At 37.1% G+C, this 16,482-nt stretch overlaps 1 long non-coding RNA gene across 1 annotated transcript; it reads right to left on the bottom strand.

The window, feature by feature from the left end:
- Positions 1-5,980: 5,980 nt before the first annotated feature.
- On the bottom strand, positions 5,981-7,004 carry LOC114076737. Its single transcript, XR_003577719.1, has 2 exons — positions 6,776-7,004; positions 5,981-6,475 (listed from the first exon to the last, which is right to left on the bottom strand). It is a non-coding gene; the product is annotated as an uncharacterized LOC114076737 (long non-coding RNA).
- Between the last annotated feature and the right edge of the window lie 9,478 nt (positions 7,005-16,482).

Here is a 16,482-nt window from a genome sequence, read left to right as displayed (position 1 = left end):
TATATATATATATATATATATATATATATATATATATATATATATATATATTGCTTTAAATTCTCTTATTGGAAATTTTATACATTAATGTGGCTGAGATTTTCATATTTTTTTGTTAAGGTTAATGTCCAAAAAATTGGTTTCAACATAAAAGTTTTTGAATAATGCTAAAAGATAAGAAAAATTTAGTCCGAATTTGATCAGAAATGTAAAGGTCTATAATATCATTTTTATTTTAAAATATACTGATCTCTTTTCCATTTTTAGTTAAAGAGTTTTAAAGTTAAAAGGGTAAAAAACTGTCCAAAAAGAAACTAGTTTATAATGTGAATATGTTATTTTTACAATTCTTGCGAAATTATGGAAAAGTTTTCTGGCCAAAAGGATTTTTTCAAAATTTTAGTCATTTTAATAATATTTTAATTCGGAAGAAGATGTGTTTAAAAAAGAAAAGAAATAATATATATATTCGGAAAATGACATTTTGACCCATTTAGTAACTACAGGAGCATTTCTGGACCACGTATTGGTTGTAAGGGCGTTTTGAACCCAAGTATTGATGGAAAGGGTATTTTTGAGTCAAACTATAAATGGATGACATTTTTATTCCTTTCACATAGTTGTAAGATATTTTTTACCCTTTTCCCTTTTTATATATGATATAATTTGATATGATAAAAATAACATAACATATAAAAAAAATTAAAATATTTATTTCAAAAATATCCTTCACAAATATGATGAAAAAATTTGAGGGTTCATATTTTCTAATCAATATATTGTATAAATTTAAAATCTTTTCTATTATTAATATCATGAATTTTCATGTATTAGTTATAAACATTTTAATGTTAAATACAATGTACAGATAAAAAAATCATATCAAACAAGATACTAATAATATATAACATCAATAAATACATTATTTTTTCTAATAAACTTTGTCAAATGACCCGTGAATGTAACTATTATGGGTAGTGTAATGAACTGATTCCGTAGTTAGGGAAAAGCCAATAGAGAAAAAATTGAGATCAGAAAATTTTTCAGTAGTAACTTCGAATTCCCTAACCTAGTCCAGATTTGGACAAAACTGAAGTCAGTAAGTTCTAGGAAAATATGATAACGAATGACAGATATAGTTATGAATTCGATTATATGAGTGGATAGGTAAGATATTAAGGAACCCGTACGACTTTAGGGAATCGAATTCGGGCAAGTAGAACTCCTGAAACTGATCCTAACGTGAGCTGAAACTTTATGAGTGTCATGGGTTGAAGGTGTGTTGTGAAATAGGGATTTGAAATTCTTAATATAACTCTTTGTCTTCGTTCAAGACGTCAAGGCTGGATTATTACCGTCAGGGCGGGGTCGCTGTAGCAGGAATATGTCCGCTGTGGCGTGACAGTCACGACTTAAGTCAAAAATAAACCCCAAAACATTATTATTCTGAAAAACTTCATTTTTAAGAGTTAGGAGACGATCCTGGTGATCTCTTGAAGGTTTTTCACAAATGTCGATGCTAAAGGTAATGATTTCATCCCCCAAATCTATTTTTCAGTTCGTATAACGTAAATTTATAAGTAATTATCATTGGGGAACGATTTTAGCTTGAAGTTGATGGCGGGAAAAATCCCTCTCTGCACCTTAGGATCATGGGTTATTGTGTTGTTTTAATTTAGGCAAATTATATCTTAATTATTGATCGGTGCATTATAATAATTGTTTGTAGACCAAGAACAAGCGGAAAAAATCTGGAAAGGGAAGAATTAAGATTCTAATGAGGATTCAATCTTTGTTCGAGGTAGGTGATGGTTGTGATTTCATATTTGTGTGATGTATGTTAGTAATTGATCCATTATAATACATGCAAGTATGTGAATGTTGCACTATTGATCACAGTAATCATAAATGAATATGAATGAAAGATTGTATGTCATAATCAACAATTGATTGTATGATTGTGACAATGTACATTATGATTTTAATTATGGAATGTTGAATAGAACGGGTGTCATGTTCCGACACACTAACTGAGATCAGATGTCACCTACCGACATACATATTGGAACAAGTGTCACGATTCGACACACTAACTTGGAACGGGTGTCAGGATCCAACGCACTAACAGTTTGGGTATGCTTTCATGAGAGGGCCATTGACTTTTCATATATGTGTAATATTGAGAATATGGAATCGTACATTGATCCTAAAATGAATAATGATATTGTATATGTTCGGTATATGCTTGTTTTGTTTACTGGAATAGTCGTGTAATCCTACCAGTACACTGGTTGTGTACTGATTTTGCACTTGCTATTTTTTCTTGAGTATAAGGTATCTTCAGGCGTCAAGTGACAGACTTCGCTTACGAGGTCAATGATCAAGACCAAATTCAAGTGTGAGTCAGTTCTTCCGAGCAGCCATGAGCTCCTTTTTTGTTTAGTCCTCTCTTTCGGATTTGGACTCGTACTTTAGTTATTATCTTGTTAGATGGGTTGCACCCATTTTCTTAGACTTGGTGAACTTTAGATTTTTGGTACATTGTCTTTTAGGTTCTGGGAGTGTTTTTTGCAATGTTTAGTATTTAATTTATTTAAACTGTTTGAGTTTATATAAATTCTATTTTTATTCCTTCACTTAAACTCGCTTTCGTATCTTTAAATGTTAGTGTGGGGTTAACTGATTAGTATTAATGGTTCTCCAACTGTAAGGTTAGTGTGGGTTAAAATCATGACGGTCTAGGTCGTGACAAAGTTGGTATCATAGCCCTAGGTTCATTGATGTCAATGTAGAAAAATGAGTCTAGTAGAGTCTTGCCTAAAAGTATAGAGACATATGTAATTTTCTTCGAGAGGCTATATGACCTTAGGAAATATCTCTCTTTTGTCTTGTCTCATATCTTGCTATAACTTGGTTCCGATTGGTATCTAGTGATCCAAATTGGTATCTAATTTTCTTCACTCTTCTGTCAGCACATTGTTAACTCTCTGTTCAATGGCGTCAGACACGTAATTCCCATTTATGAGCCCGCTGAGGAGTCCGTAATAAAACGTTGCAGTCGAGGAAGGCATAGAGGAAGAGCAAGGGGAAGAGGCCGAATAAGGGTAGCACCCTCTAGGGGTGGAGTTTCGGTTGAGAATGCTCCCATAAGTGAGAATCCTCTTGTGCATCATGAAGATGTTGAATATAATGTAAAGGTTGAGTATGTGAGAATATTCGACAAGAGGAGGAGGTGCAGGCTGAGACTGTAGGTATTCCTCCCTTAGACCCAGTGTTAGCTCAACAGAGCATGTCTTTTTGAAGGGATGTGTTGTACCTGGAATCCTTCTAGCAGTGCAAGCTTATCAACCCCCAACCAACAACCCCATTATTGTTACTAGTCCTAGGGAAGATACATCATTGGGTACTGATGCCTTTTTTTGTCCTTTATTGGGTCCGGTAATGACTGGAAATGAACACAAAATGTTGACTTAAGTTCTTGAAATTGAAACAGATGGTGTTCCATGGTTATGAGAGTCAGGACGCCTATAAGTTCATCTTAGATTGTTATAAGATGTTTCATAAGTTAGGTATCGTCCGTCAGCATAGAGTAGAGTTCGTGACCTTCCAAATTCATGGTGAGGCTAAGCAGTGGTCGAAAGCATATGTAGAATACAAATCATCCACTTTACCCTCACTCTCTTGGATCTAGTTTCATTCTCTGTTTTTTGGAAAAGTATGTTCCTCGGACCTTCAGAGATCATAAAAAGGATGAGTTCATGGCTTTGGAGAAAGATGGTATGACTTTGTCTAAATGCAATTGGTTACTATTGAGAAAGACAGGATCCGTCATTGAATTATAAGTTACATGTATTCTTTGTGTACATGATTTTTGTAGGGAAAAGTTTAATGAGGTAACAAATTTTGTGGAGAAAGTGGAAGGGGTGAGGAGAGACAGATAGGTTATGTCATTGGCTAAGAAATCTAGGAGCACATGTAACTTTCAAGTTTCCTACTCCATAGGTTCAGGGAGGCCGATACTTGCAGCCCCACCAATTCATTCTGCCATGCCCGCTTCTACAGGTAATTACTCGGGAACTCCACCTCAAAATTTGATTCAGGATAGCCAAGGAGCCGCACCTTCAGTTGGCAGCAGTCCATCTTTAATTTGGCACTTGTTATAATTATGGAGACCCTCAATATATGAGGAGATATTGTTCCCACCCATGCATGTTGGATTCCGCACAGCAACAAGCTAGAGCAATGGTACTCGGGGGAAATGGTAATAATAGTCGAGGCGTCCCCAATGTGTGCGAGAAGGAAATCAGCAAAGTCGTGGAGGTCAGGGAAACAGTAACGCAGGGGTAAGACGCAGCCAGGCAAGGAAATCGCCCATCAAGATGACAGGGCTTAGTGTTATGCCTTTCCGAGCAACAACGAGGTAGAGTCTTATGACACAGTGATCATGTACTATTCTTGTTTGTGATCACATGGCTAATGTGTTGTTTGATCACCTTTCTATTTATTCTTATGTGTCCGTGCGATTTGCCTCAAAATTTTATATGATTTGTGATATACTTGATGCCCCCGTCGATATTTCTACCCACTTGGAGAGTCTGTCATAGTCATCCATGTCTATCGCACTTAACCTATCTTGTTTATGTATTTTAAGACTTGGGGTGATTTGATTATTTTGGATATGACTGACTTCAATATAATCTTAGGCATGATTCAGTGGTCCCCTTATTATGTTGTCTTTAATTGTAATACTAAGTATGTAACTCTAGAGATCCCTGGTAGGGAAAAGTTAGAGTGGGAAGGGGTGTACAAGCCTAAGCCAGTTAAGATCATATCCTCCATAAGGGCTAGGAAACTAGTGAAGCAGGGTTGTTTGGATTATTTAGCTCATATTCGGGATGTGGAGAATGAGTCTCCTTTTATTGAGTCTATTCATGTGATGTCGGAATTCAGAGAAGTGTTTCCTACTGATTTGTCTGGTATGCCTCCGGATAGAGATATAGACTTCTACATTAATTCGGAACCTAGTACTCGTCCCATTTCCATTCCTTCATATCGTATGGCTCCGGATAAATTGAGAGTGTTGAAAGCTAAAATCCAAAAGCTTATTAATAAAGGATTCGTTCATCCTAGTGCTTCCCGATAGGGTGCATCTGTCTTGTTTTTTAAGAAAAATGATAATAGTACGAGGATGATAGATTATCAGCAATTGATTAGGGTAGCCATTCAAATTAGTATCCACGACCTAGATGATATTTTTGACTAGTTGCAAGGTGCATCGGTTTTCTCTAAGATTTTTTTATGATCTGGTTACCATCACTTAAAGATTAGGCATGAGTATATACCAAAAATTGCATTTAGGACCCGCTATGGGCATTATGAGTTCTTAGTTATGTCGTTCGGATTGACAATGTGCGCCTACAACTTTCATGAGTTTGATGAATGGGGGTGTTCAAACCCTTTCTTGAATGTGTTCCCCGTAAGCTCATAACGCGGTAATCTTAGTAATAGCAATTCTTCTCTAGTGTTATGCATGCAAAGTGATAAGTTATGTATCTGTATTTCACCCCGTACCTTGGACCGGCTACGTGTGTATAATTTACTAAACCTTTACCTTTTCCTCATATTAAGCATCATATTCAATGTATGGTTAAGTTACTACTTCGCACCAATTGAAATTAGCCTATTAGATAGTATATACTAAATCTACGTTGATAATTCTTTTCTTATTAACTACTCCTTGGTCTGGCAAGTAGCAACAACGCAAATTCTAACGTTGGCCACCGTTAAAAAGACTTCTAAGCGAAAAAATTATCAATACATGCAATAACCTATTTGAAAATTGCTTAATACTATTCATACATTGTTAATCGCTCATGGTTCCCATAAACCTAGTTGTTAAGCTTAGCTACTGATTATCGCAAAAACACAATCAAAATTTATTAAACTAAATTTGTTTGTGTTAATCATAAAAAATTACGAATAATAGCTAAATTATATTTTTATTAATCACGAATACAAATAAATAATAAAGGAGAAGAAAGAATAAACCACAATTCTCCGGCCTCCACGGAGGTTCTTACAAAGCTCCAAAGCTAGAAAAAGTTTATATTATGCCTTGTATCTTCTTTCTTCGCTTCCTCAATAATAATTTTTCATGCATTATTTATAGATGTAGAAAACCCTAAATAAAATAATTGAGTACAAACAAATTAGGAATCCAAAACCAAAAAGAATTGGAATGTTTTCTTTCCTTTTCTTTTCGCATGTAGTGTCGCGTGAATGAATTGACCAGTGCATTGAGGGAATGCAGGCTGCAACTTTTTCGTGAATTGTTTTGCAATTCGCAGCAGCAATATGCACTTATATTATTTTATTCACTTTAATCCATTAAGCTGTCTGCTTGATTTCCCTCTTCAACCTTCTATTTTTAATTTGTTTTAGCTTTAATTTTCTTCATTTTTCCACCAATTAAATCCTACAAAGAAAATACACAACTTAGCACAACCCATAAAATTTATGCGCAAAATGGACATATATAAATAATAAATGTGAGGTAAATAATGATATAAATGTGTATTTTGGCCTCACATCAACACCCCACACTTAAACTTTTCTTCGTCCTCGAGCAAGCATTAAAGCTCATCTAAAAATAATTATACTAGCAATGTTATCACTTTGATTAATACAAACAATTAGGCCATATACCCATTTTAAAATATCAAGTAGACTTCTCAATCATTATGCAAGACATCAAAGTGAACAACAAACCTCTAACCTCCTAACTTGAAGGACTTTGAACTCATAAAATTTAGACTTCATCACCCATATTTCTTCTCTTTATTTTCAGCCCTCTCTTCAACAATTATTTCACAAATAATTCTCATCACCACAAGAATGTTTCAGTCATTATTCTCTTTTTTTTTTATTTTTTTATTTTCCTTCATAATAGCCACCCTCGACTTGCGTATTTTACATAAGTTAAGGTGCACGATGTCCTTGGAAGGACCAGGTCATCATCAAGGTAATTTTTTTTTAATTTTTTTTTTTTGATGTCACATTTCAATTATATATATTTTTTCACATTCTTTCAAAAAGGACTTTAAAGAACTTTGTAGCTATCATTGATTATCATTTCACTCATCCATCCCTTTTTCTCATAATTGATAATTAAAATAAGTCTATGCTATGATGCTCAAGGAAGAAAGATGCAAAAACTAGGGATTCAACTAGTCAAGGGAAAAATATGGGTACCAATAAAAGGCTACAAGCTCAAAATGGGTAACTAGTGATATTATATCTAAAAAGGCTAAAATTTATAAGACAAATCAAAGAAAGTCTATTATCATCTCCTAAACAAGGCAACACTTTTTTATTCCGCTTCAATAACAAGCAGGGCAAGTTCTAGGCTAAGATGCAAAACATGGAATAAACAAAATCTCACCACACATGACACAAGTATCAATCAAGATGGATCAATTCTACTTCTAATAGAGAAAGGATCATAATAAACTACAAAACAAATAATATATATACAAAGTTACAACCATGAACCTAGATGTCAAAAAGGTTTGCAATTTCACTAGTAATCAAGCATTCACAAGAAAGTACTACTTAAAATTAGGCCCAAAAAGTAAGTATCATATAACTCAAAAGAGTGTTTTTTTCTTTTCAAAAATAATAATTAAAAAAATTATCTAAAGTAAATAAATAAAAGACACTCTGTTCAAAAGGGACTATCCTCAGGAAAAGAACCGAAAACAAAAGCCAAGGAACCCATCCTAAAAAAAACTCAGTAAAACAGTAAAACTAGGAATTCATTCCTCCACACCGCACTTAAAAAGATTTATGTCTCCAAAGCATTAAAAAAATATAAAACAAGGGTTAGGAAAACTCCATGTGGCCTTTAAGTCTAGCTAGTAGCACGTTCTATAAATTTATATCAAGGGTCGTCACCCCACACTTAAGCTCAAACATGCTCCTTTTTTTTGTTATTTTTTTGTTTGGGTACTCAGAGTTCCCCTAATATGCAAAAACTGGATTAAAAAAAGTGATATTAATAAAATAAAATAATAAATAATAAAAATAAAAAATAAAAAATAAAAAAAAGTTACACTACTAATTAGGTCGGATACAACACTATCAATTTTACTATTTTTTTTCACTTTGAAGATATGAATTGCACCCCCAATTTTGTATCAATTTTTCTATTACGTTCAAGGGGTGGTGGTACAAAAATAAAGATCCCAAACAACAAATATCGCATTATGCACTTCTTGGATCCTAAGTGATGAATGTAGTTTTTCGATGTTGAAATAATAAATTCAAAAATATTGACACAATTTTCCTTCTCCATACACTCTTCTATAGGCTCAGATGACTCGATGATAATAATAATAAAAAAATCTAAAACTAATCCTAAGAAATAAAAAAAAACTACAAGTTAAAATTATATTTTTATTAATCACGAATACAAATAAATAATAAGGGAGAAGAAAGAATAAACCATAATTCTCCGGCATCCACGGCGTCTCTTACAAAGCTCCAAGCTAGAAAAATTAATATTATGTCTTGTATATTCTTTCTTCCCTACCTCTTGCATAGGTGAATTTAAACGTCTCTAGTGCTCAATACTGGCTTATGATCGGGCATGAGTTGGATTTTATGTGAACAAATATTGGGAGGGATCCCAAAAATATCCACAATAGTCCACCCAATAGCTCTTTTAAACCTCTTCAACACTTCAACCAAACACTCTACTTGTTGCATATTCAAATCTGATGCAATAATTACCGGCAAAGTGTCACCTTTCCCCAAGAATACATACCTCAGATATGGTGGTAGAGCCTTAAGATCCAATTTTGGAGCCTCCTCAATAGATGGTTTCGCGGATGAAGACTCGCGATGCTTCATATCTAAATCCAATTTCTTTGGTTTGAACCAAACATCACCTTGATCAGGTGATGCAACCAATGACCTAAACTCTTCGATACAGTCATTCTCAAAATTCATGATCACTGCCGCTAGTACCTCAACACCAATATGCTCTTTTATTTGTACCTCAGACGAACTCTCAACCTTGTAGGATATTGCAGATATCGATTGGAGCTCACCATTCTGCCTCATTGACCTACAAATGTTGAAATTCGCTTCTTCATTGTTCAATCAAAACTTCATCTGTACTTTCTCCATATCAACTAAGGCACGACCGGTAGCAAGGAACAACCTCCCAAGAATAATAGACACCTCAAAGTCCACCTCACAATCAAGAATCACAAAATCGGCCGGAAAAATAAATGACTCCACTTTTACTAGCACATCACGAAGTATCCCAATAGGCCTCTTCACCGTTCGATCGGCCATCAGTAGACGCATTGCAGTGGGCTTTGGGTCACCCAAACCCAACTTCTTGTAAATAGAGAGAGACATGAGATTTATGCTTGCCCCAAGATCACATAATGCTTTAGCAAAGTGTAACAATCCGATTGTACATGGAATAGTGAAAGCACCCAGATCTTCTTTCTTTTGCACAAGAGACTTTGTAGCAATAGCACTACAGTGTTGCATCCAATCATCATCCTCAAAATAACCGATCTCTTCTTAGTGACCATATCTTTCATGAACTTGGCGTAGCGGGCATTTGTTCAAGAGTTTCGATCAAAGGGACATTGATGGAAAGCTGTTTCAACATAGTAATAAATGTATTTACCATTATCGGTCTTTTTCACTAATCTTTGCGGAAATGGAGGTGGTGGTCTAGGAATTCAGTTTGAAGATTTTAAGCATGCAACGGTGTCCCAAATTTAAGACTCACTATCGTATTGCAGCAATTTAGCATGTAAAGTAACGAGAGTAAATAGAGGAGTTTAGAAAGACATACCTGTTTACTTTAGTGTAGGGAATGAAGGGATGAATTCTTGCAAGTATGAAACACCAAAGAGCGGCCTCGAACACCGACCGGGCAGAAGACAGACAAAGATGGAAGATTGGGGAAGAGAAGGGATTTAGGAAACTGGTGGAGATTTGGGGAAGAGGAGAATCTGACTGATATAAATGGGAGTTAATGGGTGAGGAAGTGGGGAAGTTGAAGGTAAATGAGGAGGAAAACGGTTTTGGGGAAGGTTTTGAAAAGGTGGGTAACTGAAAAGTTTAAAAATTTAATAATAGCTGGTCGAGTCGGGTCGGGTCAGTTGGTCGGAAGAGCCGACGATTTCCCATCGACGGACAGTAAGCCAGTCGACGGTCCGTCGACTGCTCCGTCGAATGTAACCTAACTTAGAAAAATTGAAGAAACAAACATGGGATCTACGGACCCTACCAACGGTCCGTCGAAAGGATGAAGGTCCGTCGATTAGTGCACCAGACCAATTTTCTGCAAATTTCTGGGGATTTGGTCCCTGCACATTGAACACCCAATAAGCTATTTTTTTTTTGTCTTTTCTGAACACTTTTTAGACACAGACACTAGTATACTCTCTAGCCAACACTTTTTTTAAAAAAAATTAATACGTGACATTAAGTGAGAAAAACAAAAATAATGCAACTACACCTATAAAATCACGAAAAAAGTTATTATTGGCTAGAGGATAAATATTGTGTTGCCTCCCAATCAGCGCTTGATTTAACGTCGCCGCACGACGCAGGACTCTTGATTACTCAGACTTCATCAAGATGGTATGCCTCGATCACTTCATTCGCCTTTTCATCATGCCCATGGTAGATTTTGATTCGTTGCCCGGTCACCTTGAACCTTACAGCCTCCTTATTCTCCAACTCAACCACTCCATGAGGGAAAACTTGGGTGATCAAGAATGGACCAGTCCATTTGGTCTTGAGTTTGCTCGAAAACATGCGCAACCTAGAGTTGAATAAAAGCACCAAATCCCCAACCACAAAGTCACGCTTCTCAATCTTTTGGTCATGGTACTTCTTCATCTTTTCTTGGTAGAGGGCTGAACTTTCATATGCCTTTAAGCGAAATTCATCAAGCTCATTCAACCCATTTAACCTCTATTCCATAGCTTCATTCCAATCCATTTTCAGTTTCTTCATTGCCCACATGGTGGCGAACCCCACATTTCTCCAAAAATCCTTTGAAAAAATTGTTGCAAAAGTGGGGTGCCAAATTTGGAAAATATATTCTTTTTCAAGAATGCAGTGACACTCTTCCCTTCATTATTTGCAAGTGCTATGGCTTCCACCCATTTTGACACATAATCAACCGCCACAAGAATGTACTTCATCCCATAAGAACTCACAAAAGGGACCATAAAGTCAATGCCCCACACATTAAACAATTCGATCACAAGAATGGGATTTAAAGGGGAGCCCTTGCCTTCTAGAAATACCACCATCTCTTTTGCACCTATCACATGCCTTGGCAAACTCATGTGCATCTTAGTGGATGGTTGGCCAATAGTAGCGACATTGCAAGATTTTATGGGTTGTACGCATACCACTATGATTCCCACCCACAGGCGAGGCGTGGCATGCCTCCAAAACTCTCAACTTCCGGTACACAACGCCGAATAAGACCATCGGCACAACTGCTACAAAGATACGGATCATCCCAAAAGAACTTTTTCACATCATGCATGAACATTTTCCTTTGATGAAAGGACAAGTCCAATGGGATGATATCACTAGCCAAGTAATTCGCAAAATCTGCGAACCATGGAATCTAGTCTTGAGAAGTTGCCAATGCATGCTCATCAGGGAAAGTATCATCAATTTCAGCTTTTTCACCTAACTCATTTTGAAGATGACTATGGTTGTTGTCAAACTAGTCACGCTTCTACATCTCAAATTCAGTCTCCGGTCATCGTTTACCCGGGTGACTTTATCTTCTTATTTAAATAGCTAGACCATCGGTGACTTTCATCCATTTACAATTGATTTTGGATTGGTGTTGCTCGACTTTGTTCAGTCTTTGTTGTCAATCATATTATTATTATTATTCTCCTTCACTTTATTGTCTTCATCGACACAAATTCTGCTCCGCTGGTAATAATTTTGTGTTTTCTTTGTCCAAATATTGCGTTTTGGGATTTATAAAAGTATAAATTTTATGTTTTTGCTCAGTTATTTGTGATATGTGGTTGCTGTTAAGTTTATGATTCATTTGTTGAATTGTTTCTTCTTACATTTCCTTTGCTGCTTAATAAGTTGGTTCCTCTATTTTTTAACTGTTATCTTATGATTGTTCAAAATTTTGGTTGATGCACATTGATGTTTTAATTGAATTTAATACTTCTACTGATGTGGATTCAACAATAGTTTATCTTTTTGTCTGGGTATTTTTTTATTCTATTTTTTGTTGTTGGTTTAGTATGTTGATAGACTTGTTGCTGGTTAGTTATGATTAAATGGACTGTTTAAGAGGCTTAAGATTGAAAAAGATTTACAACATCAAGAATATCATTCCTTGTTTTGAACATTTTCCTATGTCAATTAAAAGTTCTAAGGTAAAAAAAGATAGAAGCATAAAAATCAAATAACATCCATAATCAAAGTACACCGATAGCACTCTTAAACCACACATCATAACAATTTTTTTCCTTACATCATTTACTTAATTAAGTCCAAATAAGTATGATTCCAAGGTTATAAAATATAAAAATCTTAAACTCTAAAAATAAGTTGATATGATTGTTAGGTAGTGGAGCCTGATTAATTTTAGGCTTTCCTATTTATTCTCTATTTTAGACTTTCCTATTTATTCTCTATTTTAGGCTTTCCTATTTATTCTCTATTTATTCTCTGTAACCAAAAATACTCTGATTTATTAATATAAATATACCTCACCGCCATGGAAGTTTACTCACGGGGTGTTACCACGAAATATTGGGTTTTCGCTCTCTCTCTCTCTCTCTCTAGATTTCTCATCTCTTCCTCTTGAAAGTTCTTGTGTTCTTCATTCATCTAGTGTATGTGCGTGAATTCGATCCTAACAACTTGTATCAGAGCTAAGGAGATTCAACATGATCACTGAAGATGGATAGTTCGAAGCTTGGAATCGAGAAGTTTGATGGATCCGATTTCAATTTCTGGAAGATGCAGATTGAAGATTATCTGTACCAGAAAGATCTTCACGAACCGTTGACCGGGGTGAAGTCGGAATCCATGACGGAGGAGAAGTGGAAACTCAAGGATCGCCAGGCCCTAGGGTTGATCCGGTTGACTTTGTCAAGAAATGTGGCGTTCAACATCGTGAAGGAGAAGACTACGTCCGGTCTGTTGAAGGCACTGTCAAACATGTATGAAAAACCATCGGCTATGAGCAAGGTATATTTGATGCGTAGATTGTTCAATTTACAGATGTCTGAGAATGGATTCGTTTCTGATCATATAAACGAGTTCAATATGATTGTGAGTCAACTAAATTCTGTGGATATTAATTTCGAAGATGAAACTAAGGCATTGATTTTGATGTCATCTCTACCTGAGTCTTGGGATACTGTTGTTGCTGCGATTAGCAGTTCCCGTGGATCTGAGAAACTGAAGTTTGATGAAATCCGCAATGTTGTTCTTAGCGAAAGTATTCGCAAACGAGAAGTGGGAGATTCATCAGGCAGTGCTCTCAGTGTTGACCGAAGGGGGAGAAGTAATACGAAAGGATAAAATCAACATGGTCGATCAAAATCAAAGAATCGAGGAAAATCCCTGAACAGATCAAACGTGACTTGTTGGAACTGTGGAGAAAAAGGGCACTTTCGGACGAACTGTACAAAGCCAAAGAAGAAACAGAATCAAAAATTTGGAGATGACAATGATTCTGTAAATTCAGCAGAGGACATTGGGGATTCTCTAATCCTTAGTGTGAACAGCCCGGTTGAATCATGGATTTTGGATTCTGGTGCATCTTTCCATTCGTCTCCAAGCAAGGAGTTGTTCCAAAATTTCAAATCTGGAAATTTTGGAAAGGTATATCTTGCTGACAACAAAGACTTAGAGATTGAAGGAAGGGGGGATGTTTGCATAAAGACCACCTCGGGAAACCAGTGGACATTGGAGGATGTCAGATATATTCCTGGGATCAAGAAAAATCTGATCTCTGTTGGTCAGTTGGATAGCACGGGATATGCAGCAGAGTTTGGGAAAGGTTCGTGGAAGATCGTGAAAGGTGCTATGGTAGTAGCTCGTGGCACCAAATCTGGAACCTTGTACACCACTGCAGGGTGTATAAACATGGCCGCTGTTGCTGAAGGTGCTTCCGGTTCATGTCTGTGGCACAACAGACTTGGACACATGAGTACTAAAGGAATGAAGATGCTGGTTGCAAAAGGAGCATTAGAGGGTCTGAAGTCTGTTGATATGGGTCTTTGCGAGAGCTGTGTTATGGGCAAACAGAAAAGAGTAAGCTTCACAAAGACTCCTAGAGAGCCAAAGAAAGTGCGGTTGGAAATGGTCCATACAGATGTTTGGGGACCATCTCCAGTATCATCACTTGGAGGATCCAGATTCTATGTTACCTTCATTGATGATTTCAGCAGGAAGGTATGGGTTTACTTCTTGAAGCATAAGTCAGATGTGTTTGAAACTTTCAAGAAGTGGAAAGCTGAAGTTGAGAATCAGACCGGTTTGAAAGTCAAATGCCTAAGGTCTGACAATGGAGGAGAGTATGACAAATCAGAGTTCAAGGCATTCTGTGCAGCTGAGGGAATCAGATTGATGAGAACAGTTCCTGGTAAGGCAAGGCAGAATGGAATTGCTGAGAGGATGAACAGAACATTGAATGAGCGTGCAAGGAGTATGAGGATACACTGTGGGCTGCCCAAAACACTTTGGGCGGATGCTGTGAGCACAGCTGCATACTTGATCAACAGGGGACCATCAGTTCCTTTAGGGTTCAAGATTCCAGAGGAGGTGTGGACAGGAAAAGAACTCAAGTACTCACACTTGAGGACTTTTGGTTGCACTGCTTATGTTCATGTTGATCCAGAAAAGAGAGACAAGCTTGATGCCAAGGCTGTGAAGTGTTACTTCATAGGATATGGTTCTGATTTGTTTGGTTACAGGTTTTGGGATGACAAGAACAGAAAGATCCTGAGACATTGTGACGTGACATTTGATGAGTCTGTCCTGTACAAGGACAGAGAGCAGAAGGTTCTAGAGATTACAAAGCAAGTGGGAGTTGAGGTTGAGTTGGAGAAGAGTAACCCCAGAGATGTCGAAGCAGATACTCAACCAACTCCTACTGAAGAATCTGAAGTGGAGCAAGTTACACCTGAGCAGGTGTTAAGGAGATCATCCAGATCCATCAGGGCACCAGATAGGTATTCACCTTCATTACACTATCTATTGCTGACTGATGAGGGGGAACCAGAGTCTTTTGATGAGGCCCTACAGGTGGAGGATTCGATCAAGTGGGAGCAAGCCATGGATGATGAGATGAGGTCACTTGAGAAGAACGACACATGGGTGTTGACTGAGTTACCTGCAGGGAAGAGAGCTTTGCTGAACAAGTGGGTGTTCAGAATCAAGACTGAACCAGATGGCAAAAGAAGGTTCAAGGCTCGTTTAGTGGTTAAAGGATATTCACAAAGGAAAGGTATTGATTATGCTGAAATATTCTCTCCTGTTGTGAAGTTAACCTCTATTCGAATTCTGTTGAGTATTGTTGCATCGGAGAATTTGCATCTAGAGCAAATGGATGTAAAAACAGCGTTTTTACATGGAGATCTGGACAAAGAGATCTATATGCAGCAACCGGAAGGATTTGTGGTTCCAGGCAAGGAACACATGGTGTGCAAGCTCACCAGGAGCTTGTATGGACTAAAGCAAGCACCAAGGCAGTGGTACAAGAAGTTTGACTCCTTCATGACCAAGAGTGGATTCTGCAAAGCTGAAAAGGATCCTTGTTGTTACTTCAAGAAATACACTGATTCATATGTCTTTCTACTCTTGTATGTGGATGATATGTTGATTGCAGGATCTAGTATGAGGGAGATTAACAATCTGAAGACAAGGTTGTCTGCAACATTCGAGATGAAAGATTTGGGTCCAGCGAAGCAGATTTTGGGGATGAAGATTTCTCGAGATAAATCTGCTGGCACTTTAAATCTATCTCAGGAGTTGTACATTGAGAAGGTGCTGAGCAGATTCAGGGTTAATGATGCTAAACCCAGGACTACTCCATTGGCAAATCACTTTAAATTGTCAAAGGAGCAGTCCCCCAAGACTGCCGAGGAGCGTGATCAGATGGCACTTGTTCCATATGCTTCAGCAGTTGGTAGTTTGATGTATGTTATGGTCTGCACTAGACCTGATATAGCACATGCAGTGGGAGTTGTTAGCAGATACATGGCGAACCCTGGGAAAGAGCATTGGGAAGCTGTGAAGTGGCTTCTGAGATATCTAAAAGGTACATCCAGTACTTCACTTTGTTTTGGCAAAGGCAAGGTGACTCTATAGCGTTTTGTGGATGTTGATCTTGGTGGGGATGTTGACTCGAGCAAGAGTACATCCGGTTACATTTACACCATA

This window comes from Solanum pennellii, chromosome 4 (assembly GCF_001406875.1).
Source record: "Solanum pennellii chromosome 4, SPENNV200".
Taxonomy (NCBI): Eukaryota; Viridiplantae; Streptophyta; class Magnoliopsida; order Solanales; family Solanaceae; genus Solanum; species Solanum pennellii.
Note: the sequence above shows the minus strand (reverse complement) of the source record. Positions and strands in the feature narration are given on the sequence as shown.